This window comes from Lactuca sativa, chromosome 1, assembly GCF_002870075.4.
Source record: "Lactuca sativa cultivar Salinas chromosome 1, Lsat_Salinas_v11, whole genome shotgun sequence".
NCBI lineage: Eukaryota > Viridiplantae > Streptophyta > Magnoliopsida > Asterales > Asteraceae > Lactuca > Lactuca sativa.
In genome coordinates this window covers 181,301,413-181,328,173 of record NC_056623.2, presented here as the reverse complement: position 1 = coordinate 181,328,173, position 26,761 = coordinate 181,301,413, and positions in this window count along the sequence as shown.

Below are 26,761 nucleotides of genomic sequence, written 5' to 3'. Positions count from 1 at the left end.
CTGGAAAGTGATGTTCCCAAGACGGCCTTCCGAACGAGATACGGACATTACGAGTTCGTAGTGATGCCGTTCGGACTAACCAATGCCCCGGCCGTATTCATGGATCTAATGAATCGGGTATGTCGTCCATTCTTGGATAAATTCGTGATAGTATTCATAGACGACATACTCATTTATTCAAAGAATAAAGTAGAGCATAGTCAACATCTGAGACAAGTCTTAGAGACGTTACGGACTGAGAGACTTTATGCAAAATTCTCAAAATGTGAGTTTTGGATTAGAAAGGTGGACTTCCTCGGTCACGTAGTCAGCAAGGAAGGAATCCATGTGGACCCATCAAAAATCAAGGCTATCAAAATCTGGTCTGCACCAACTACTCCAACAGAGATTCGCCAATTTCTAGGTCTTGCTGGTTATTATCGAAGGTTCATTCAGAATTTCTCCAGCATCGCAAAGCCTCTTACCCCTTTAACCCAGAAAGGTGTGACCTACAACTGGGGAGAAAAGCAAGATGCTGCATTTCAAACTTTGAAACAGGCCCTTTGCAGTGCACCCATCCTTTCTCTTCCAGAGGGGACCGAATATTTTGTGGTGTATTGCGACGCTTCGAAGCAAGGGTTGGGTTGCGTGCTAATGCAGAGGGGAAAGGTTATTGCATATGCCTCACGACAACTGAAAACGCATGAGGTCAATTACACCACTCATGACTTAGAACTTGGAGCGGTGGTCTTCGCTCTTAAAATCTGGAGACACTACCTATACGGTACCAAGTGCACTATCTATACAGACCACAAGAGCCTCCAACACATCTTCGACCAGAAGGAGTTAAACATGAGACAGCGACGTTGGGTCGAATTGCTCAACGACTACGAATGTGAGATTCGCTATCATCCGGGAAAGGCAAACGTCGTGGCCGATGCCCTTAGTCGTAAGGAGTACTATGGCCGAAGAGTGAAGTCATTAGCCATGTCGATCCATTCACACCTGTCAGCACAAGTCAAGGAAGCTCAAATAGAGGCCTTGAAACCCGAAAACGTGACAGGTGAGACCCTTAGGGGAATGGACAAGAACTTAGAAATCAAGAGTGACGGAGCACGCTACCTCATGAACCGAATCTGGACACCCAAGTTTGGTGGATTTAGAGAGGTATTTATGAGCAAGGCACACAAGACTCCATACTCCGTACACCCAGAGTCAGACAAGATGTATCTAGATCTCAAGCAACTCTACTGGTGGCCAAACATGAAAGCGGAGATTGCTACCTATGTGAGCAAGTGTTTGACTTGCGCCAAGATAAAAATAGAACACCAGAAACCCTCAGGTCTACTCCAACCACCTGAAATACCTGAGTGGAAATGGGAGCAGATTTCCATGGACTTTATAACGAAACTGCCCAAAACTCAGGGTGGCCAAGATAGTATTTGGGTGATCGTCGACAGACTAACCAAGTCCGCTCATTTCTTACCGATCAAGGAAACTGATAAGATGGAAAAACTATCAAGAACCTACATCCGGGAGATCGTACGACTTCATGGAGTGCCGATGTCCATCATCTCAGATAGAGACAGCAGATTCACTTCCAGATTCTGGAAATCATTGCAAAAATCCATGGGAACAAGGTTGGATATGAGTACAGCATACCACCCACAAACTGATGGACAGAGTGAGAGAACAATCCAAACCTTGGAAGACATGTTACGAGCATATGTAATCGACTTTGGTAAAGCGTGGTATGTTCACTTACCTTTGGTCGAGTTCTCTTATAACAATAGTTATCATACTAGTATCAAGACTGCTCCATTTGAAGCCCTTTACGGCCGTAAGTGCAGATCACCTCTGTACTGGACAGAAGTGGGCGACACGCAATTGGCAAAAGGTCTAGTCCCTGATAGCACCCTCATTGGTCCAGAGATCATCAGAGAAACGACTGAAAAGATCGTGCAAATACGAGAACGACTGAAATCCTCAAGGGATAGGCAAAAGAGCTATGCCGACAAAAGACGTAAACCCTTGGAATTTCATATTGGCGACCGTGTACTACTGAAGGTCTCACCCTGTAAGGGCATGATATGCTTTGGAAAACGTGGGAAGCTAAATCCTAGGTACATTGGAACCTTCGAAATCATTTCAAGAGTTGGTTCAGTGGCCTACAAACTCCGACTTCCAATCGAGCTTAACAAAGTACATCCAGTATTCCACGTATCGAACCTGAAAAGTGTTTGTCCGACGAAACACTTGTAATTCCACTCGATGAAATCGAACTAAACGAAAATCTTAACTTTGTGGAAGAACCCGTCGAGATCATGGATAGGGAAATTAACCGAATTAAGCAGAGTCGAATACCAATAGTAAAGGTTCGCTGGAACGCTAAGCGAGGACCTGAATTCACATGGGAACGAGAAGATCAGATGCAACAGAAGTATCCGCATCTTTTCCTCAGCCCCTAAAACTTTTCTTTTGTATTTAATTTCGGGACGAAATTCCCTCTAACGGGGGATGATGTGACAACCCGATATTTCATCTCTATGTAATGACCTAAAAAGTCAATTATTGTAACCGCTTTTGTGATAATGAAATTAACTTCGAAAATAAAACGTCCAAAAAGTTTCTATTTAATTACCTATTGTGATAGATGTCCTTAAACCGTGATCGTACGTAAAAAGAACGCCCAAATCCGACTTCGTATATTGAAGTTATGATTTTTCCAAGTTCGGCTAAGCAGCAAGCAGCTAAAAACTCGAATCGGAGATCGAGCGACTTTTGGCCGGAATGACCTAAACGAAAATCGAAGGTCTCGACAATGGTAATTCAGCGGTAAAAAGTCTGGCAAAAACCGACGTCAGATAAAGAAGTTATGAATTTTAGAAGAAATTCCTTAAACACGACCTTTAAAAAATAAATAATAAAAATAATTTCAAAATTTGCCGACGGAATCTAAACGAAAGTTGTAGAGCGTAGTCTCACCTACGCGTGGATATAAAGACCATCGAAAACGGAATTCGTATGAAGAAGATATGAATTTTAGAAGTTTATTAATTAAAATAAATATAAATTTAATTATAAACTCTTGGTAATATCCGAAGAGGAGTCAGCAGATAGGGCCGAAGTACGCCCTGCGTACCCTCGTACGCCCCGTGTACTCAAATCCAAGGCCCCGGTTCGTCCACGTCGCCCCCTATGCGAGCTACGCCCCGTCCCATCCGAACTTCGGGGCAGTCGAGGACTCGGTCATGCATGACGCACGGGTACACCCCGCATATGCCCGTACGCCCCGCGTACCGAGGCCTCTCAGCCCCTATAAAAGGGATGCGAGGGTTCCGGGAAAACTTGCTCATTTCCTCTCGTTTTTCTTGCGTTTTGCCTCGTTTTCCGTGCCCGTGCTAACCCGAAGCCCTGGTCATTTTGCCCAAGTCCCGAAGATCGTTTTTACTCCCGAGAATCCCAAGAAAAATCCGTTTCCCGAGACGAAATTCTGCCCGGTTTCCATCTCGCTTTCTTCAAACCTTCAGGTGAGTTCATACCCCTACAAACACTCTGTAAATACGTTTTAAATGCTTTTTATACTCTTTTAAGGGGGGGGGGAATACAAGTAAACATACGGTTATTATCGTGTTTTTCATAAAGTTTCACTGTACTCGTTTTTATCAAATGAATCACTTGTGATTCACTACTACTATGTGAAAACTCTTATCATACTTTGCATGCACTAGATTTATACAAAGTATTTAGTAATTCCAAAGTATCCTTCGTTGCTAAACCGTTTTAATACATTTTAAAAACTTATGATTTATGCATTGTCAAAACTTTGTGAAAAAGGATGATCTTTGCATACAAAACTATTACTTTAATACAGACTTAGTTGAGAATCCGTGAGACATGTACATCTTCAAATACTGCCTTTTTGCTAGAAGGTATCGCTACAAGTCCTGTCTATAACCAGAGTCTCCCGTTCGGTGAACGTGTCAAATGTGTATAGATCTATACGGGAAGTCATGATCCCGCGCCCTGACTGTTAGCTACAGTCCGTCCTTTGGGGTGACAGTTTGTCATAACGCTACAACGCCTGAAGAACGTCGCTACAGGCATATTATGTTTAGTATGGTTATAAAACTCATCGGATATACAATTATTATAGTACTTCTGATTGATGAATGAGTAGTTATTAAAACTATTCTTCATCTAACAAACTGAAATCTTCTAATAGGTTTTATTATATAAATCTATGCTTCAACCTTCTAAAGCATGTCTTTTGCTTTCGGTTTTTAGTCTGGGACATTAGGCTAACTATTACTTTAGGAAAATATGGGATTTTCCCTGTATACAATACAAACAACTAATAGGAAAATAAGGGATTTTCTTGATTCAACTGTCTATATTATTCAATACATATATTCTCATGCATTTCACACTTTTATAAGAAAAATAAGGGATTTTCTTGGAAAACATACACTCAATTTGGAATAGCATACAAACTTTCTAAACCACTTATGAACTCACCAACTTAATTTTTGACACTTTCTCTTTGAAATAACTTGTATTCTCAGGGAACCGCTAAGCAGGTTTGGAAATCAACTTTTGGGGATTAACGCGCTGGCGTTAATTACTTCTTTTGAAAGATGTTTATGCATTTATCTTTTGAGCATGTAATGAATACAATGATGTAAACGTTTTTAAAACCTTTATATATGTATTGTGGTGTGTACTTTCCTTTCTATGAACTGTTATGATACTAAATATGACGTCTTCCGCCCCCGAACGTTTCCGTCGTTCTGGTTTGGGGGTGTGACAGATTGGTATCAGAGCATCGTTTATAGTGAATTAAGTATATCAAAACCATTCTTGGTATACAACTATAAACTCAACTGGGCAAAAACACTCTGAGAAGAGTCATACTTTTGAAATTAAATCTATTTAGTTTTTGTAAAGTAAGCATGCACTCATTTCATACTAATAACAGTTTCACATCGGACCATTTTAGAAGTATTATAAATAAGTTGTGCAGTGCAGGTACGCCTTAGGACATGTAATCGGAACTGGGAAGAATATAGCCTGATCAACTATATTTGTCCGAGAGCCGACTAACGTGTGCCGAGGAGTGTCTGCAGTGGACAACAAATTTAAAACTTACCAAAAACATATCGTTAAATAATACTAAGGGAGTATTTGAGTATCAACAACCATTAAACTTAAGGGTAAATTTCATGTACTCTAGCTTATAGTAAATTCTTAACCCTATTCTCGTACAGACTCAATGGCTGGATTCCACCACCCCAATGACCCCTACTACCCCAACCAAGGTAATGGAGGATGGATCGAAGAAGATCCCGAAGAAGACGAAGAACCTATAGAGTTGGATGAAGGAGATGACTCTGGTACAGATTCGGAGCCAGAGGTTATCAATCCACCGGCCCCACAACCTCCCGTCCATGTGAGGAACTTCCAAGGACCCACTCCGGTGTGGGGGAGTCACCTCCACCATTGGAGCCAACAACAAAGCTTACGCCCTCCCTACGGCATGTGCCGAGACTTTTATGATGTCAGAGGCGGGGGATCCGCAGACCGAGCACTTCCGGTCATGGTTGGCAAACTAGCCAACCAGTGCTATCAATCCGGAGTTCAAGCCAACCGGATCCGCGAGATCAACGTAGAAGTACAGGTTCACACTTCTGACATCCGTAGGCTGGATGGGATTCAGGACCATGCCCAACTCCAAACTGAGGCATTCCAAGCACAAATGATTGCAGCCCTAGCCGAATTAAGGGAACAACAAGCCGCTTTTGATAGGCGTCTAATGGAATCGAAGCAATCGGATGCGGAGTCAAGCTCCAAGCGCAACCTACGTCGCAGGTAGTGCTTGCCAAAATTTCAAATTTTGTTATAAATTAGGACTTCGGATAAGAATATAATTTTCTTTAAAACTTTCTGTAATCGGAGACCTTTAGAAAGGTCAAAATTTTTTGTCTAAACTCGGATGTAACACAACTATATGTATAATATATATAGGGCATACCTCTTTCTTGTTTTAATTATGTGTAGTTCGTTCAATTCATAAGTACATCTATTCAAACTTCATTTATAAATCAGGCTCAAAACCCTGTGTTGGCCAAACCAAATTCTTAAACTATTAGAGGAAGTTAACTCAATATCATTCAACTCGCAACCACCAAAACTTATAATCTCTCATTTTTCTTTTGGCAGCGCAATGCCTCCTCGTAGATCAGCACGTACAAACGCAACCCCACCACCACCTCCACCACTAACTTATGATCCGGCAATGGTCCAGGCTGCTATCACAGTAGCAGTAACAGCAGCTCTCTCACAAATAAACTCCAATGCAAATGGAGGTACAGGAAGCAGCACGAATCATTCCAATGGTGGCACCGGTCATGGTCAAGTAAGGGAATGTACCTACAAGGAGTTCTCCAACTCAAAGCCAAAGACTTTTAATGGCATTGGAGGAGTCATTGCATTAATGCAATGGTTCGAAAAGACCGAAACAATCTTCGAGATCTGCTCGTGCCAAGAAACAAGCAAGGTTAAGTTCGCTGCTTGTTCCTTCATAGATCGAGCCCTCACTTGGTGGAAAAGCCATGTGAATTCGGTGACGCTCATTGTCGCTAATGCCATGATTTGGGAAGATCTGAAGGTTCTACTACTGGAAGAATACTGCCCAAGGGGCGAAGTGCAAAAGCTTGAGCAGGAGCTCTGGAATCTGAAAATGACTGGGTCTGATCTAGTTGCCTACACGGCTAGGTTCAACGACCTCGCTGCATTGTGCCCTACCATGGTCAACCCAGAATCAAAGAAGGTTGAAAGGTACATTTGGGGGTTGTCACCCCAGATTCAAGGGCATGTCTTAGCTTCCAACCCTATTACCTACAACAGCGCTAAACGCCTGGCTCAGCGACTCATCGACCACGGGGTAAAACAGGGTACCATTGCAGCTACCGCCAATCCATCTAAGGAGGCACAGGGCCAGAATAGGCCTTGGAACAAGAGAAGGGGACAAACCCTACAGGAGAAACCCTAGAAACAAAAAGTAGTAGCGATCCACACTATTACTGTACCTACCAACACTGCCCCCACAAGCTCATACAATGGGAAACTTCCGAAATGCAACCAATGCAACTTCCACCACCACGGTCTCTGCCGTGACCTTCAATGCACCAGGTGTAATAAGAAGGGACATACAGCCCGCTATTGCAAAGAGCCAACCCAACAATCCGCCCCCACTGCTAATACCGGAGTAAGTCACGCCTGCTTTGAGTGCGGAGACACGAGGCACTACCGCAGGGACTGCCCGAAGGCAAACAACAGGAATACCGGCAGAAGGGGCCGAGTATTCGCAATGGGACAAGATGAAGCCGTTGCGGACCCCACTGTTGTTACGGGTATGTTTCTTCTCGATAACTCGTATGCATGCATTTTGTTTGATAGTGGAGCAGAGAGAAGTTTTGTGAGTCACGATTTTAAAGGCCTGCTAAAGCCATTACCACAATCATTAAGTGAACCGTTTATAGTAGAAATGGCCAACGGTAAAACCGAAGGCACTAAGGAGATATACTTAAACTGTACTCTAACTCTAAACGATAATCCCTTTCCAATCAACCTCATGCCAGTCTCGATTAAGAGTTTCGATGTCATCATTGGCATGGATTGGCTGAGTTCTCATCATGCGTACATTTTATGTTACGATAAGGCCGTTCGCCTTAATCTGCCAACCGGCGAAACTTTCCTTGTCTTGGGCGACAAACCTAGTACCACTCTTCGTATCATCTCAAGTATCCAAGCTCAGACTGTGCCTACGCAAGGAGTGTCACGCGTTTTCGGCACATGTTGTAGATGTGAAACGCAAAGTCCAGGACGTCAAGAATGTGCCCGACGTATGCGATTTTCCCGACGTTTTTCCCGAGGACCTTCCAGGAATACCACCCGCAAGACAAGTCGAGTTCAGAATCGATCTGGATCCCGGGGCTAGCCCAGTAGCCAAAGCGCCCTATCGATTAGCCCCGGCAGAGATGCAGGAGCTATCCAGCCAACTGGATGAGCTACTTGGAAAAGGATTCATCAGGCCGAGCTTCTCGCCATGGGGAGCACCCGTGTTGTTTGTGAAAAAGAAGGATGGATCATTTATGATGTGCATCGACTACCGAGAACTCAACAAACTTACCATCAAGAACCGATACCCCCTACCCCGAATCGACGACTTATTCGACCAACTCCAAGGAGCCAACTACTTCTCCAAGATCGATCTAAGGTCGGGATATCACCAGCTGCGAGTCCTGGAAAGTGATGTTCCCAAGACAGCCTTCCGAACGAGATACGGACATTACGAGTTCGTAGTGATGCCGTTCGGACTAACCAATGCCCCGGCCGTATTCATGGATCTAATGAATCGGGTATGTCGTCCATTCTTGGATAAATTCGTGATAGTATTCATAGACGACATACTCATTTATTCAAAGAATAAAGTAGAGCATAGTCAACATCTGAGACAAGTCTTAGAGACGTTACGGACTGAGAGACTTTATGCAAAATTCTCAAAATGTGAGTTTTGGATTAGAAAGGTGGACTTCCTCGGTCACGTAGTCAGCAAGGAAGGAATCCATGTGGACCCATCAAAAATCAAGGCTATCAAAATCTGGTCTGCACCAACTACTCCAACAGAGATTCGCCAATTTCTAGGTCTTGCTGGTTATTATCGAAGGTTCATTCAGAATTTCTCCAGCATCGCAAAGCCTCTTACCCCTTTAACCCAGAAAGGTGTGACCTACAACTGGGGAGAAAAGCAAGATGCTGCATTTCAAACTTTGAAACAGGCCCTTTGCAGTGCACCCATCCTTTCTCTTCCAGAGGGGACCGAAGATTTTGTGGTGTATTGCGACGCTTCGAAGCAAGGGGTGGGTTGCGTGCTAATGCAGAGGGGAAAGGTTATTGCATATGCCTCACGACAACTGAAAACGCATGAGGTCAATTACACCACTCATGACTTAGAACTTGGAGCGGTGGTCTTCGCTCTTAAAATCTGGAGACACTACCTATACGGTACCAAGTGCACTATCTTTACAGACCACAAGAGCCTCCAACACATCTTCGACCAGAAGGAGTTAAACATGAGACAGCGACGTTGGGTCGAATTGCTCAACGACTACGAATGTGAGATTCGCTATCATCCGGGAAAGGCAAACGTCGTGGTCGATGCCCTTAGTCGTAAGGAGTACTATGGCCGAAGAGTGAAGTCATTAGCCATGTCGATCCATTCACACCTGTCAGCACAAGTCAAGGAAGCTCAAATAGAGGCCTTGAAACCCGAAAACGTGACAGGTGAGACCCTTAGGGGAATGGACAAGAACTTAGAAATCAAGAGTGACGGAGCACGCTACCTCATGAACCGAATCTGGACACCCAAGTTTGGTGGATTCAGAGAGGTAGTTATGAGCGAGGCACACAAGACTCCATACTCCGTACACCCAGAGTCAGACAAGATGTATCTAGATCTCAAGCAACTCTACTGGTGGCCAAACATGAAAGCGGAGATTGCTACCTATGTGAGCAAGTGTTTGACTTGCGCCAAGATAAAAATAGAACACCAGAAACCCTCAGGTCTACTCCAACAACCTGAAATACCTGAGTGGAAATGGGAGCAGATTTCCATGGACTTTATAACGAAACTGCCCAAAACTCAGGGTGGCCAAGATACTATTTGGGTGATCGTCGACAGACTAACCAAGTCCGCTCATTTCTTACCGATCAAGGAAACTGATAAGATGGAAAAACTATCAAGAACCTACATCCGGGAGATCGTACGACTTCATGGAGTGCCGATGTCCATCATCTCAGATAGAGACAGCAGATTCACTTCCAGATTCTGGAAATCATTGCAAAAATCCATGGGAACAAGGTTGGATATGAGTACAGCATACCACCCACAAACTGATGGACAGAGTGAGAGAACAATCCAAACCTTGGAAGACATGTTACGAGCATATGTAATCGACTTTGGTAAAGCGTGGTATGTTCACTTACCTTTGGTCGAGTTCTCTTATAACAATAGTTATCATACTAGTATCAAGACTGCTCCATTTGAAGCCCTTTACGGCCGTAAGTGCAGATCACCTCTGTACTGGACAGAAGTGGGCGACACGCAATTGGCAAAAGGTCTAGTCCCTGATAGCACCCTCACTGGTCCAGAGATCATCAGAGAAACGACTGAAAAGATCGTGCAAATACGAGAACGACTGAAATCCTCAAGGGATAGGCAAAAGAGCTATGCCGACAAAAGACGTAAACCCTTGGAATTTCAGATTGGCGACCGTGTACTACTGAAGGTCTCACCCTGTAAGGGCATGATATGCTTTGGAAAACGTGGGAAGCTAAATCCTAGGTACATTGGAACCTTCGAAATCATTTCAAGAGTTGGTTCAGTGGCCTAAAAACTCCGACTTCCAATCGAGCTTAACAAAGTACATCCAGTATTCCATGTATCAAACCTGAAAAGTGTTTGTCCGACGAAACACTTGTAATTCCACTCGATGAAATCGAACTAAACGAAAATCTTAACTTTGTGGAAGAACCCGTCGAGATCATGGATAGGGAAATTAACCGAATTAAGCAGAGTCGAATACCAATAGTAAAGGTTCGCTGGAACGCTAAGCGAGGACCTGAATTCACATGGGAACGAGAAGATCAGATGCAACAGAAGTATCCGCATCTTTTCCTCAGCCCCTAAAACTTTTCTTTTGTATTTAATTTCGGGACGAAATTCCCTCTAACGGGGGATGATGTGACAACCCGATATTTCATCTCTATGTAATGACCTAAAAAGTCAATTATTGTAACCGCTTTTGTGATAATGAAATTAACTTCGAAAATAAAACGTCCAAAAAGTTTCTATTTAATTACCTATTGTGATAGATGTCCTTAAACCGTGATCGTACGTAAAAAGAACGCCCAAATCCGACTTCGTATATTGAAGTTATGATTTTTCCAAGTTCGGCTAAGCAGCAAGCAGCTAAAAACTCGAATCGGAGATCGAGCGACTTTTGGCCGGAATGACCTAAACGAAAATCGAAGGTCTCGACAATGGTAATTCAGCGGTAAAAAGTCTGGCAAAAACCGACGTCAGATAAAGAAGTTATGAATTTTAGAAGAAATTCCTTAAACACGAACTTTAAAAAATAAATAATAAAAATAATTTCAAAATTTGCCGACGGAATCTAAACGAAAGTTGTAGAGCGTAGTCTCACCTACGCGTGGATATAAAGACTATCGAAAACGGAATTCGTATGAAGAAGATATGAATTTTAGAAGTTTATTAATTAAAATAAATATAAATTTAATTATAAACTCTTGGTAATATCCGAAGAGGAGTCAGCAGATAGGGCCGAAGTACGCCCTGCGTACCCTCGTACGCCCCGCGTACTCAAATCCAAGGCCCTGGTTCGTCCACGTCGCCCCGTATGCGAGCTACGCCCCGTCCCATCCGAACTCCGGGGCAGTCGAGGACTCAGTCATGCATGACGCACGGGTACACCCCGCATATGCCCGTACGCCCCGCGTACCGAGGCCTCTCAGCCCCTATAAAAGGGATGCGAGGGTTCCGGGAAAACTTGCTCATTTCCTCTCGTTTTTCTTGCGTTTTGCCTCGTTTTCCGTGCCCGTGCTAACCCGAAGCCCTGGTCATTTTGCCCAAGTCCCGAAGATCGTTTTTACTCCCGAGAATCCCGAGAAAAATCCGTTTCCCGAGACGAAATTCTGCCCGGTTTCCATCTCGCTTTCTTCAAACCTTCAGGTGAGTTCATACCCCTACAAACACTCTGTAAATACGTTTTAAATGCTTTTTATACTCTTTTAAGGGGGGGGGGGGAATACAAGTAAACATACGGTTATTATCGTGTTTTTCATAAAGTTTCACTGTACTCGTTTTTATCAAATGAATCACTTGTGATTCACTACTACTATGTGAAAACTCTTATCATACTTTGCATGCACTAGATTTATACAAAGTATTTAGTAATTCCAAAGTATCCTTCGTTGCTAAACCGTTTTAATACATTTTAAAAACTTATGATTTATGCATTGTCAAAACTTTGTGAAAAAGGATGATCTTTGCATACAAAACTATTACTTTAATACAGACTTAGTTGAGAATCCGTGAGACATGTACATCTTCAAATACTGCCTTTTTGCTAGAAGGTATCGCTACAAGTCCTGTCTATAACCAGAGTCTCCCGTTCGGAGAACGTGTCAAATGTGTATAGATCTATACGGGAAGTCATGATCCCGCGCCCTGACTGTTAGCTACAGTCCGTCCTTTGGGGTGACAGTTTGTCATAACGCTACAACGCCTGAAGAACGTCGCTACAGGCATATTATTTTTAGTATGGTTATAAAACTCATCGGATATACAATTATTATAGTACTTCTGATTGATGAATGAGTAGTTATTAAAACTATTCTTCATCTAACAAACTGAAATCTTCTAATAGGTTTTATTATATAAATCTATGCTTCAACCTTCTAAAGCATGTCTTTTGCTTTCGGTTTTTAGTCTGGGACATTAGGCTAACTATTACTTTAGGAAAATATGGGGTTTTCCCTGTATACAAAACAAACAACTAATAGGAAAATAAGGGATTTTCTTGATTCAACTATCTATATTATTCAATACATATATTCTCATGCATTTCACACTTTTATAAGAAAAATAAGGGATTTTCTTGGAAAACATACACTCAATTTGGAATAGCATACAAACTTTCTAAACCACTTATGAACTCACCAACTTAATTTTTGACACTTTCTCTTTGAAATAACTTGTATTCTCAGGGAACCGCTAAGCAGGTTTGGAAATCAACTTTTGGGGATTAACGCGCTGGCGTTAATTACTTCTTTTGAAAGATGTTTATGCATTTATCTTTTGAGCATGTAATGAATACAATGATGTAAACGTTTTTAAAACCTTTATATATGTATGGTGGTGTGTACTTTCCTTTCTATGAACTGTTATGATACTAAATATGACGTCTTCCGCCCCCGAACGTTTCCGTCGTTCTGGTTTGGGGGTGTGACAGATTGGTATCAGAGCATCGTTTATAGTGAATTAAGTATATCAAAACCATTCTTGGTATACAACTATAAACTCAACTGGGCAAAAACACTCTGAGAAGAGTCATACTTTTGAAATTAAATCTATTTAGTTTTTGTAAAGTAAGCATGCACTCATTTCATACTAATAACAGTTTCACATCGGACCATTTTAGAAGTATTATAAATAAGTTGTGCAGTGCAGGTACGCCTTGGGACATGTAATCGGAACTGGGAAGAATATAGCCTGATCAACTATATTTGTCCGAGAGCCGACTAACGTGTGCCGAGGAGTGTCTGCAGTGGACAACAAATTTAAAACTTACCAAAAACATATCGTTAAATAATACTAAGGGAGTATTTGAGTATCAACAACCATTAAACTTAAGGGTAAATTTCATGTACTCTAGCTTATAGTAAATTCTTAACCCTATTCTCGTACAGACTCAATGGCTGGATTCCACCACCCCAATGACCCCTACTACCCCAACCAAGGTAATGGAGGATGGATCGAAGAAGATCCCGAAGAAGACGAAGAACCTATAGAGTTGGATGAAGGAGATGACTCTGGTACAGATTCAGAGCCAGAGGTTATCAATCCACCGGCCCCACAACCTCCCGTCCATGTGAGGAACTTCCAAGGACCCACTCCGGTGTGGGGGAGTCACCTCCACCATTGGAGCCAATAAACAAAGCTTACGCCCTCCCTACGGCATGTGCCGAGACTTTTATGATGTCAGAGGCGGGGGATCCGCAGACCGAGCACTTCCGGTCATGGTTGGCAAACTAGCCAACCAGTGCTATCAATCCGGAGTTCAAGCCAACCGGATCCGCGAGATCAACGTAGAAGTACAGGTTCACACTTCTGACATCCGTAGGCTGGATGGGATTCAGGACCATGCCCAACTCCAAACTGAGGCATTCCAAGCACAAATGATTGCAGCCCTAGCCGAATTAAGGGAACAACAAGCCGCTTTTGATAGGCGTCTAATGGAATCGAAGCAATCGGATGCGGAGTCAAGCTCCAAGCGCAACCTACGTCGCAGGTAGTGCTTGCCAAAATTTCAAATTTTGTTATAAATTAGGACTTCGGATAAGAATATAATTTTCTTTAAAACTTTCTGTAATCGGAGACCTTTAGAAAGGTCAAAAATTTTTGTCTAAACTCGGATGTAACACAACTATATGTATAATATATATAGGGCATACCTCTTTCTTGTTTTAATTATGTGTAGTTCGTTCAATTCATAAGTACATCTATTCAAACTTCATTTATAAATCAGGCTCAAAACCCTGTGTTGGCCAAACCAAATTCTTAAACTATTAGTGGAAGTTAACTCAATATCATTCAACTCGCAACCACCAAAACTTATAATCTCTCATTTTTCTTTTGGCAGCGCAATGCCTCCTCGTAGATCAGCACGTACAAACGCAACCCCACCACCACCTCCACCACTAACTTATGATCCGGCAATGGTCCAGGCTGCTATCACAGTAGCAGTAACAGCAGCTCTCTCACAAATAAACTCCAATGCAAATGGAGGTACAGGAAGCAGCACGAATCATTCCAATGGTGGCACCGGTCATGGTCAAGTAAGGGAATGTACCTACAAGGAGTTCTCCAACTCAAAGCCAAAGACTTTTAATGGCATTGGAGGAGTCATTGCATTAATGCAATGGTTCGAAAAGACCGAAACAATCTTCGAGATCTGCTCGTGCCAAGAAACAAGCAAGGTTAAGTTCGCTGCTTGCACCTTCATAGATCGAGCCCTCACTTGGTGGAAAAGCCATGTGAATTCGGTGACGCTCATTGTCGCTAATGCCATGATTTGGGAAGATCTTAAGGTTCTACTACTGGAAGAATACTGCCCAAGGGGCGAAGTGCAAAAGCTTGAGTAGGAGCTTTGGAATCTGAAAATGACTGGGTCTGATCTAGTCGCCTACACGGCTAGGTTCAACGACCTCGCTGCATTGTGCCCTACCATGGTCAACCCAGAATCAAAGAAGGTTGAAAGGTACATTTGGGGGTTGTCACCCCAGATTCAAGGGCATGTCTTAGCTTCCAACCCTATTACCTACAACAGCGCTAAACGCCTGGCTCAGCGACTCATCGACCACGGGGTAAAACAGGGTACCATTGCAGCTACCGCCAATCCATCTAAGGAGGCACAGGGCCAGAATAGGCCTTGGAACAAGAGAAGGGGACAAACCCTACAGGAGAAACCCAAGAAACAAAAAGTAGTAGTGATCCATGCTATTACTGTACCTACCAACACTGCCCCCACAAGCTCATACAATGGGAAACTTCCGAAATGCAACCAATGCAACTTCCACCACCACGGTCTCTGTCGTGACCTTCAATGCACCAGGTGTAATAAGAAGGGACATACAGCCCGCTATTGCAAAGAGCCAACCCAACAATCCGCCCCCACTGCTAATACCGGAGTAAGTCACGCCTGCTTTGAGTGCGGAGACACGGGGCACTACCGCAGGGACTGCCCGAAGGCAAACAACAGGAATACCGGCAGAAGGGGCCGAGTATTCGCAATGGGACAAGATGAAGCCGTTGCGGACCCCACTGTTGTTACGGGTATGTTTCTTCTCGATAACTCGTATGCATGCATTTTGTTTGATAGTGGAGCGGAGAGAAGTTTTGTGAGTCACGATTTTAAAGGCCTGCTAAAGCCATTACCACAATCATTAAGTGAACCGTTTATAGTAGAAATGGCCAACGGTAAAACCGAAGGCACTAAGGAGATATACTTAAACTGTACTCTAACTCTAAACGATAATCGCTTTCCAATCAACCTCATGCCAGTCTCGATTAAGAGTTTCGATGTCATCATTGGCATGGATTGGCTGAGTTCTCATCATGCGTACATTTTATGTTACGATAAGGCCGTTCGCCTTAATCTGCCAACCGGCGAAACTTTCCTTGTCTTGGGCGACAAACCTAGTACCACTCTTCGTATCATCTCAAGTATCCAAGCTCAGAAGTGCCTACGCAAGGAGTGTCACGCGTTTTCGGCACATGTTGTACATGTGAAACGCAAAGTCCAGGACGTCAAGAATGTGCCCGACGTATGCGATTTTCCCGACGTTTTTCCCGAGGACCTTCCAGGAATACCACCCGCGAGACAAGTCGAGTTCAGAATCGATCTGGATCCCGGGGCTACCCCAGTAGCCAAAGCGCCCTATCGATTAGCCCCGACAGAGATGCAGGAGCTATCCAGCCAACTGGATGAGCTACTTGGAAAAGGATTCATCAGGCCGAGCTTCTCGCCATGGGGAGCACCCGTGTTGTTCGTGAAAAAGAAGGATGGATCATTTATGATGTGCATCGACTACCGAGAACTCAACAAACTTACCATCAAGAACCGATACCCCCTACCCCGAATCGACGACTTATTCGACCAACTCCAAGGAGCCAACTACTTCTCCAAGATCGATCTAAGGTCGGGATATCACCAGCTGCGAGTCCTGGAAAGTGATGTTCTCAAGACAGCCTTCCGAACGAGATACGGACATTACGAGTTCGTAGTGATGCCGTTCGGACTAACCAATGCCCCGGCCGTATTCATGGATCTAATGAATCGGGTATGTCGTCCATTCTTGGATAAATTCGTGATAGTATTCTTAGACGACATACTCATTTAATCAAAGAATAAAGTAGAGCATAGTCAACATCTGAGACAAGTCTTAGAGACATTACAGACTGAGAGACTTTATGCAAAATTCTCAAAATGTGAGTTTTGGATTAGAAAGGTGGACTTCCTCGGTCACGTAGTCAGCAAGGAAGGAATCCATGTGGACCCATCAAAAATCAAGGCTATCAAAATCTGGTCTGCACCAACTACTCCAACAGAGATTCGCCAATTTCTAGGTCTTGCTGGTTATTATCGAAGGTTCATTCAGAATTTCTCCAGCATCGCAAAGCCTCTTACCCCTTTAACCCAGAAAGGTGTGACCTACAACTGGGGAGAAAAGCAAGATGCTGCATTTCAAACTTTGAAACAGGCCCTTTGCAGTGCACCCATCCTTTCTCTTCCAGAGGGGACCGAAGATTTTGTGGTGTATTGCGACGCTTCGAAGCAAGGGGTGGGTTGCGTGCTAATGCAGAGGGGAAAGGTTATTGCATATGCCTCACGACAACTGAAAACGCATGAGGTCAATTACACCACTCATGACTTAGAACTTGGAGCGGTGGTCTTCGCTCTTAAAATCTGGAGACACTACCTATACGGTACCAAGTGCACTATCTTTACAGACCACAAGAGCCTCCAACACATCTTCGACCAGAAGGAGTTAAACATGAGACAGCGACGTTGGGTCGAATTGCTCAACGACTACGAATGTGAGATTCGCTATCATCCGGGAAAGGCAAACGTCGTGGTCGATGCCCTTAGTCGTAAGGAGTACTATGGCCGAAGAGTGAAGTCATTAGCCATGTCGATCCATTCACACCTGTCAGCACAAGTCAAGGAAGCTCAAATAGAGGCCTTGAAACCCGAAAACGTGACAGGTGAGACCCTTAGGGGAATGGACAAGAACTTAGAAATCAAGAGTGACGGAGCACGCTACCTCATGAACCGAATCTGGACACCCAAGTTTGGTGGATTCAGAGAGGTAGTTATGAGCGAGGCACACAAGACTCCATACTCCGTACACCCAGAGTCAGACAAGATGTATCTAGATCTCAAGCAACTCTACTGGTGGCCAAACATGAAAGCGGAGATTGCTACCTATGTGAGCAAGTGTTTGACTTGCGCCAAGATAAAAATAGAACACCAGAAACCCTCAGGTCTACTCCAACAACCTGAAATACCTGAGTGGAAATGGGAGCAGATTTCCATGGACTTTATAACGAAACTGCCCAAAACTCAGGGTGGCCAAGATACTATTTGGGTGATCGTCGACAGACTAACCAAGTCCGCTCATTTCTTACCGATCAAGGAAACTGATAAGATGGAAAAACTATCAAGAACCTACATCCGGGAGATCGTACGACTTCATGGAGTGCCGATGTCCATCATCTCAGATAGAGACAGCAGATTCACTTCCAGATTCTGGAAATCATTGCAAAAATCCATGGGAACAAGGTTGGATATGAGTACAGCATACCACCCACAAACTGATGGACAGAGTGAGAGAACAATCCAAACCTTGGAAGACATGTTACGAGCATATGTAATCGACTTTGGTAAAGCGTGGTATGTTCACTTACCTTTGGTCGAGTTCTCTTATAACAATAGTTATCATACTAGTATCAAGACTGCTCCATTTGAAGCCCTTTACGGCCGTAAGTGCAGATCACCTCTGTACTGGACAGAAGTGGGCGACACGCAATTGGCAAAAGGTCTAGTCCCTGATAGCACCCTCACTGGTCCAGAGATCATCAGAGAAACGACTGAAAAGATCGTGCAAATACGAGAACGACTGAAATCCTCAAGGGATAGGCAAAAGAGCTATGCCGACAAAAGACGTAAACCCTTGGAATTTCAGATTGGCGACCGTGTACTACTGAAGGTCTCACCCTGTAAGGGCATGATATGCTTTGGAAAACGTGGGAAGCTAAATCCTAGGTACATTGGAACCTTCGAAATCATTTCAAGAGTTGGTTCAGTGGCCTAAAAACTCCGACTTCCAATCGAGCTTAACAAAGTACATCCAGTATTCCACGTATCGAACCTGAAAAGTGTTTGTCCGACGAAACACTTGTAATTCCACTCGATGAAATCGAACTAAACGAAAATCTTAACTTTGTGGAAGAACCCGTCGAGATCATGGATAGGGAAATTAACCGAATTAAGCAGAGTCGAATACCAATAGTAAAGGTTCGCTGGAACGCTAAGCGAGGACCTGAATTCACATGGGAACGAGAAGATCAGATGCAACAGAAGTATCCGCATCTTTTCCTCAGCCCCTAAAACTTTTCTTTTGTATTTAATTTCGGGACGAAATTCCCTCTAACGGGGGATGATGTGACAACCCGATATTTCATCTCTATGTAATGACCTAAAAAGTCAATTATTGTAACCGCTTTTGTGATAATGAAATTAACTTCGAAAATAAAACGTCCAAAAAGTTTCTATTTAATTACCTATTGTGATAGATGTCCTTAAACCGTGATCGTACGTAAAAAGAACGCCCAAATCCGACTTCGTATATTGAAGTTATGATTTTTCCAAGTTCGGCTAAGCAGCAAGCAGCTAAAAACTCGAATCGGAGATCGAGCGACTTTTGGCCGGAATGACCTAAACGAAAATCGAAGGTCTCGACAATGGTAATTCAGCGGTAAAAAGTCTGGCAAAAACCGACGTCAGATAAAGAAGTTATGAATTTTAGAAGAAATTCCTTAAACACGACCTTTAAAAAATAAATAATAAAAATAATTTCAAAATTTGCCGACGGAATCTAAACGAAAGTTGTAGAGCGTAGTCTCACCTACGCGTGGATATAAAGACCATCGAAAACGGAATTCGTATGAAGAAGATATGAATTTTAGAAGTTTATTAATTAAAATAAATATAAATTTAATTATAAACTCTTGGTAATATCCGAAGAGGAGTCAGCAGATAGGGCCGAAGTACGCCCTGCGTACCCTCGTACGCCCCGCGTACTCAAATCCAAGGCCCCGGTTCGTCCACGTCGCCCCCTATGCGAGCTACGCCCCGTCCCATCCGAACTCCGGGGCAGTCGAGGACTCGGTCATGCATGACGCACGGGTACACCCCGCATATGCCTGTACGCCCCGCGTACCGAGGCCTCTCATCCCCTATAAAAGGGATGCGAGGGTTTCGGGAAAACTTGCTCATTTCCTCTCGTTTTTCTTGCGTTTTGCCTCGTTTTCCGTGCCCATGCTAACCCGAAGCTCTGGTCATTTTGCCCAAGTCCCGAAGATCGTTTTTACTCCCGAGAATCCCGAGAAAAATCCGTTTCCCGAGACGAAATTCTGCCCGGTTTCCATCTCTCTTTCTTCAAACCTTCAGGTGAGTTCATACCCCTACAAACACTCTGTAAATACGTTTTAAATGCTTTTTATACTCTTTTAAGGGGGGGGGAATACAAGTAAACATACGGTTATTATCGTGTTTTTCATAAAGTTTCACTGTACTCGTTTTTATCAAATGAATCACTTGTGATTCACTACTACTATGTGAAAACTCTTATCATACTTTGCATGCACTAGATTTATACAAAGTATTTAGTAATTCCAAAGTATCCTTCGTTGCTAAACCGTTTTAATACATTTTAAAAACTTATGATTTATGCATTGTCAAAACTTTGTGAAAAAGGATGATCTTTGCATACAAAACTATTACTTTAATACAGACTTAGTTGAGAATCCGTGAGACATGTACATCTTCAAATACTGCCTTTTTGCTAGAAGGTATCGCTACAAGTCCTGTCTATAACCAGAGTCTCCCGTTCGGAGAACGTGTCAAATGTGTATAGATCTATACGGGAAGTCATGATCCCGCGCCCTGACTGTTAGCTACAGTCCGTCCTTTGGGGTGACAGTTTGTCATAACGCTACGACGCCTGAAGAACGTCGCTACAGGCATATTATGTTTAGTATGGTTATAAAACTCATCAGATATACAATTATTATAGTACTTCTGATTGATGAATGGGTAGTTATTAAAACTATTCTTCATCTAACAAACTGAAATCTTCTAATAGGTTTTATTATATAAATCTATGCTTCAACCTTCTAAAGCATGTCTTTTGCTTTCGGTTTTTAGTCTGGGACATTAGGCTAACTATTACTTTAGGAAAATATGGGATTTTCCCTGTATACAAAACAAACAACTAATAGGAAAATAAGGGATTTTCTTGATTCAACTATCTATATTATTCAATACATATATTCTCATGCATTTCACACTTTTATAAGAAAAATAAGGGATTTTCTTGGAAAACATACACTCAATTTGGAATAGCATACAAACTTTCTAAACCACTTATGAACTCACCAACTTAATTTTTGACACTTTCTCTTTGAAATAACTTGTATTCTCAGGGAACCGCTAAGCAGGTTTGGAAATCAACTTTTGGGGATTAACGCGCTGGCGTTAATTACTTCTTTTGAAAGATGTTTATGCATTTATCTTTTGAGCATGTAATGAATACAATGATGTAAACGTTTTTAAAACCTTTATATATGTATGGTGGTGTGTACTTTCCTTTCTATGAACTGTTATGATACTAAATATGACGTCTTCCGCCCCCGAACGTTTCCGTCGTTCTGGTTTGGGGGTGTGACAGATTGGTATCAGAGCATCGTTTATAGTGAATTAAGTATATCAAAACCATTCTTGGTATACAACTATAAACTCAACTGGGCAAAAACACTCTGAGAAGAGTCATACTTTTGAAATTAAATCTATTTAGTTTTTGTAAAGTAAGCATGCACTCATTTCATACTAATAACAGTTTCACATCGGACCATTTTAGAAGTATTATAAATAAGTTGTGCAGTGCAGGTATGCCTTGGGACATGTAATCGGAACTGGGAAGAATATAGCCTGATCAACTATATTTGTCCGAGAGCCGACTAACGTGTGCCGAGGAGTGTCTGCAGTGGACAACAAATTTAAAACTTACCAAAAACATATCGTTAAATAATACTAAGGGAGTATTTGAGTATCAACAACCATTAAACTTAAGGGTAAATTTCATGTACTCTAGCTTATAGTAAATTCTTAACCCTATTCTCGTACAGACTCAATGGCTGGATTCCACCACCCCAATGACCCCTACTACCCCAACCAAGGTAATGGAGGATGGATCGAAGAAGATCCCGAAGAAGACGAAGAACCTATAGAGTTGGATGAAGGAGATGACTCTGGTACAGATTCGGAGCCAGAGGTTATCAATCCACCGGCCCCACAACCTCCCGTCCATGTGAGGAACTTCCAAGGACCCACTCCGGTGTGGGGGAGTCACCTCCACCATTGGAGCCAACAACAAAGCTTACGCCCTCCCTACGGCATGTGCCGAGACTTTTATGATGTCAGAGGCGGGGGATCGGCAGACCGAGCACTTCCGGTCATGGTTGGAAAACTAGCCAACCAGTGCTATCAATCCGGAGTTCAAGACAACCGGATCCGCGAGATCAACGTAGAAGTACAGGTTCACACTTCTGACATCCGTAGGCTGGATGGGATTCAGGACCATGCCCAACTCCAAACTGAGGCATTCCAAGCACAAATGATTGCAGCCCTAGCCGACTTAAGGGAACAACAAGCCGCTTTTGATAGGCGTCTAATGGAATCGAAGCAATCGGATGCGGAGTCAAGCTCCAAGCGCAACCTACGTCGCAAGTAGTGCTTGCCAAAATTTCAAATTTTGTTATAAATTAGGACTTCGGATAAGAATATAATTTTCTTTAAAACTTTCTGTAATCGGAGACCTTTAGAAAGGTCAAAATTTTTTGTCTAAACTCGGATGTAACACAACTATATGTATAATATATATAGGGCATACCTCTTTCTTGTTTTAATTATGTGTAGTTCGTTCAATTCATAAGTACATCTATTCAAACTTCATTTATAAATCAGGCTCAAAACCCTGTGTTGGCCAAACCAAATTCTTAAACTATTAGAGGAAGTTAACTCAATATCATTCAACTCGCAACCACCAAAACTTATAATCTCTCATTTTTCTTTTGGCAGCGCAATGCCTCCTCGTAGATCAGCACGTACAAACGCAACCCCACCACCACCTCCACCACTAACTTATGATCCGGCAATGGTCCAGGCTGCTATCACAGTAGCAGTAACAGCAGCTCTCTCACAAATAAACTCCAATGCAAATGGAGGTACAGGAAGCAGCACGAATCATTCCAATGGTGGCACCGGTCATGGTCAAGTAAGGGAATGTACCTACAAGGAGTTCTCCAAATCAAAGCCAAAGACTTTTAATGGCATTGGAGGAGTCATTGCATTAATGCAATGGTTCGAAAAGACCGAAACAATCTTCGAGATCTGCTCGTGCCAAGAAACAAGCAAGGTTAAGTTCGCTGCTTGCACCTTCATAGATCGAGCCCTCACTTGGTGGAAAAGCCATGTGAATTCGGTGACGCTCATTGTCGCTAATGCCATGATTTGGGAAGATCTGAAGGTTCTACTACTGGAAGAATACTGCCCAAGGGGCGAAGTGCAAAAGCTTGAGCAGGAGCTCAGGAATCTGAAAATGACTGGGTCTGATCTAGTCGCCTACACGGCTAGGTTCAACGACCTCGCTGCATTGTGCCCTACCATGGTCAACCCAGAATCAAAGAAGGTTGAAAGGTACATTTGGGGGTTGTCACCCCAGATTTAAGGGCATGTCTTAGCTTCCAACCCTATTACCTACAACAGCGCTAAACGCCTGGCTCAGCGACTCATCGACCACGGGGTAAAACAGGGTACCATTGCAGCTACCGCCAATCCATCTAAGGAGGCACAGGGCCAGAATAGGCCTTGGAACAAGAGAAGGGGACAAACCCTACAGGAGAAACCCAAGAAACAAAAAGTAGTAGCGATCCACGCTATTACTGTACCTACCAACACTGCCCCCACAAGCTCATATAATGGGAAACTTCCGAAATGCAACCAATGCAACTTCCACCACCACGGTCTCTGCCGTGACCTTCAATGCACCAGGTGTAATAAGAAGGGACATACAGCCCGCTATTGCAAAGAGCCAACCCAACAATCCGCCCCCACTGCTAATATCGGAGTAAGTCACGCCTGCTTTGAGTGCGGAGACACGGGGCACTACCGCAGGGACTGCCCGAAGGCAAACAACAGGAATACCGGCAGAAGGGGCCGAGTATTCGCAATGGGACAAGATGAAGCCGTTGCGGACCCCACTGTTGTTACGGGTATGTTTCTTCTCGATAACTCGTATGCATGCATTTTGTTTGATAGTGGAGCGGAGAGAAGTTTTGTGAGTCACGATTTTAAAGGCCTGCTAAAGCCATTACCACAATCATTAAGTGAACCGTTTATAGTAGAAATGGCCAACGGTAAAACCGAAGGCACTAAGGAGATATACTTAAACTGTACTCTAACTCTAAACGATAATCCCTTTCCAATCAACCTCATGCCAGTCTCGATTAAGAGTTTCGATGTCATCATTGGCATGGATTGGCTGAGTTCTCATCATGCGTACATTTTATGTTACGATAAGGCCGTTCGCCTTAATCTGCCAACCGGCGAAACTTTCCTTGTCTTGGGCGACAAACCTAGTACCACTCTTCGTATCATCTCAAGTATCCAAGCTCAGAAGTGCCTACGCAAGGAGTGTCACGCGTTTTCGGCACATGTTGTAGATGTGAAACGCAAAGTCCAGGACGTCAAGAATGTGCCCGACGTATGCGATTTTCCCGACGTTTTTCCCGAGGACCTTCCAGGAATACCACCCGCGAGACAAGTCGAGTTCAGAATCGATCTGGTTCGCGAGGCTACCCCAGTAGCCAAAGCGCCCTATCGATTAGCCCCGGCAGAGATGCAGGAGCTATCCAGCCAACTGGATGAGCTACTTGGAAAAGGATTCATCAGGCCGAGCTTCTCGCCATGGGGAGCACCCGTGTTGTTCGTGAAAAAGAAGGATGGATCATTTATGATGTGCATCGACTACCGAGAACTCAACAAACTTACCATCAAGAACCGATACCCCCTACCCCGAATCGACGACTTATTCGACCAACTCCAAGGAGCCAACTACTTCTCCAAGATCGATCTAAGGTCGGGATATCACCAGCTGCGAGTCCTGGAAAGTGATGTTCCCAAGACGGCCTTCCGAACGAGATACGGACATTACGAGTTCGTAGTGATGCCGTTCGGACTAACCAATGCCCCGGCCGTATTCATGGATCTAATGAATCGGGTATGTCGTCCATTCTTGGATAAATTCGTGATAGTATTCATAGACGACATACTCATTTATTCAAAGAATAAAGTAGAGCATAGTCAACATCTGAGACAAGTCTTAGAGACGTTACAGACTGAGAGACTTTATGAAAAATTCTCAAAATGTGAGTTTTGGATTAGAAAGGTGGACTTCCTAGGTCACGTAGTCAGCAAGGAAGGAATCCATGTGGACCCATCAAAAATCAAGGCTATCAAAATCTGGTCTGCACCAACTACTCCAACAGAGATTCGCCAATTTCTAGGTCTTGCTGGTTATTATCGAAGGTTCATTCAGAATTTCTCCAGCATCGCAAAGCCTCTTACCCCTTTAACCCAGAAAGGTGTGACCTACAACTGGGGAGAAAAGCAAGATGCTGCATTTCAAACTTTGAAACAGGCCCTTTGCAGTGCACCCATCCTTTCTCTTCCAGAGGGGACCGAAGATTTTGTGGTGTATTGCGACGCTTCGTAGCAAGGGGTGGGTTGCGTGCTAATGCAGAGGGGAAAGGTTATTGCATATGCCTCACGACAACTGAAAACGCATGAGGTCAATTACACCACTCATGACTTAGAACTTGGAGCGGTGGTCTTCGCTCTTAAAATCTGGAGACACTACCTATACGGTACCAAGTGCACTATCTTTACAGACCACAAGAGCCTCCAACACATCTTCGACCAGAAGGAGTTAAACATGAGACAGCGACGTTGGGTCGAATTGCTCAACGACTACGAATGTGAGATTCGCTATCATCCGGGAAAGGCAAACGTCGTGGTCGATGCCCTTAGTCGTAAGGAGTACTATGGCCGAAGAGTGAAGTCATTAGCCATGTCGATCCATTCACACCTGTCAGCACAAGTCAAGGAAGCTCAAATAGAGGCCTTGAAACCCGAAAACGTGACAGGTGAGACCCTTAGGGGAATGGACAAGAACTTAGAAATCAAGAGTGACGGAGCACGCTACCTCATGAACCGAATCTGGACACCCAAGTTTGGTGGATTCAGAGAGGTAGTTATGAGTGAGGCACACAAGACTCCATACTCCGTACACCCAGAGTCAGACAAGATGTATCTAGATCTCAAGCAACTCTACTGGTGGCCAAACATGAAAGCGGAGATTGCTACCTATGTGAGCAAGTGTTTGACTTGCGCCAAGATAAAAATAGAACACCAGAAACCCTCAGGTCTACTCCAACAACCTGAAATACCTGAGTGGAAATGGGAGCAGATTTCCATGGACTTTATAACGAAACTGCCCAAAACTCAGGGTGGCCAAGATACTATTTGGGTGATCGTCGATAGACTAACCAAGTCCGCTCATTTCTTACCGATCAAGGAAACTGATAAGATGGAAAAACTATCAAGAACCTACATCCGGGAGATCGTACGACTTCATGGAGTGCCGATGTCCATCATCTCAGATAGAGACAGCAGATTCACTTCCAGATTCTGGAAATCATTGCAAAAATCCATGGGAACAAGGTTGGATATGAGTACAGCATACCACCCACAAACTGATGGACAGAGTGAGAGAACAATCCAAACCTTGGAAGACATGTTACGAGCATATGTAATCGACTTTGGTAAAGCGTGGTATGTTCACTTACCTTTGGTCGAGTTCTCTTATAACAATAGTTATCATACTAGTATCAAGACTGCTCCATTTGAAGCCCTTTACGGCCGTAAGTGCAATCACCTCTGTACTGGACAGAAGTGGGCGACACGCAATTGGCAAAAGGTCTAGTCCCTGATAGCACCCTCACTGGTCCAGAGATCAT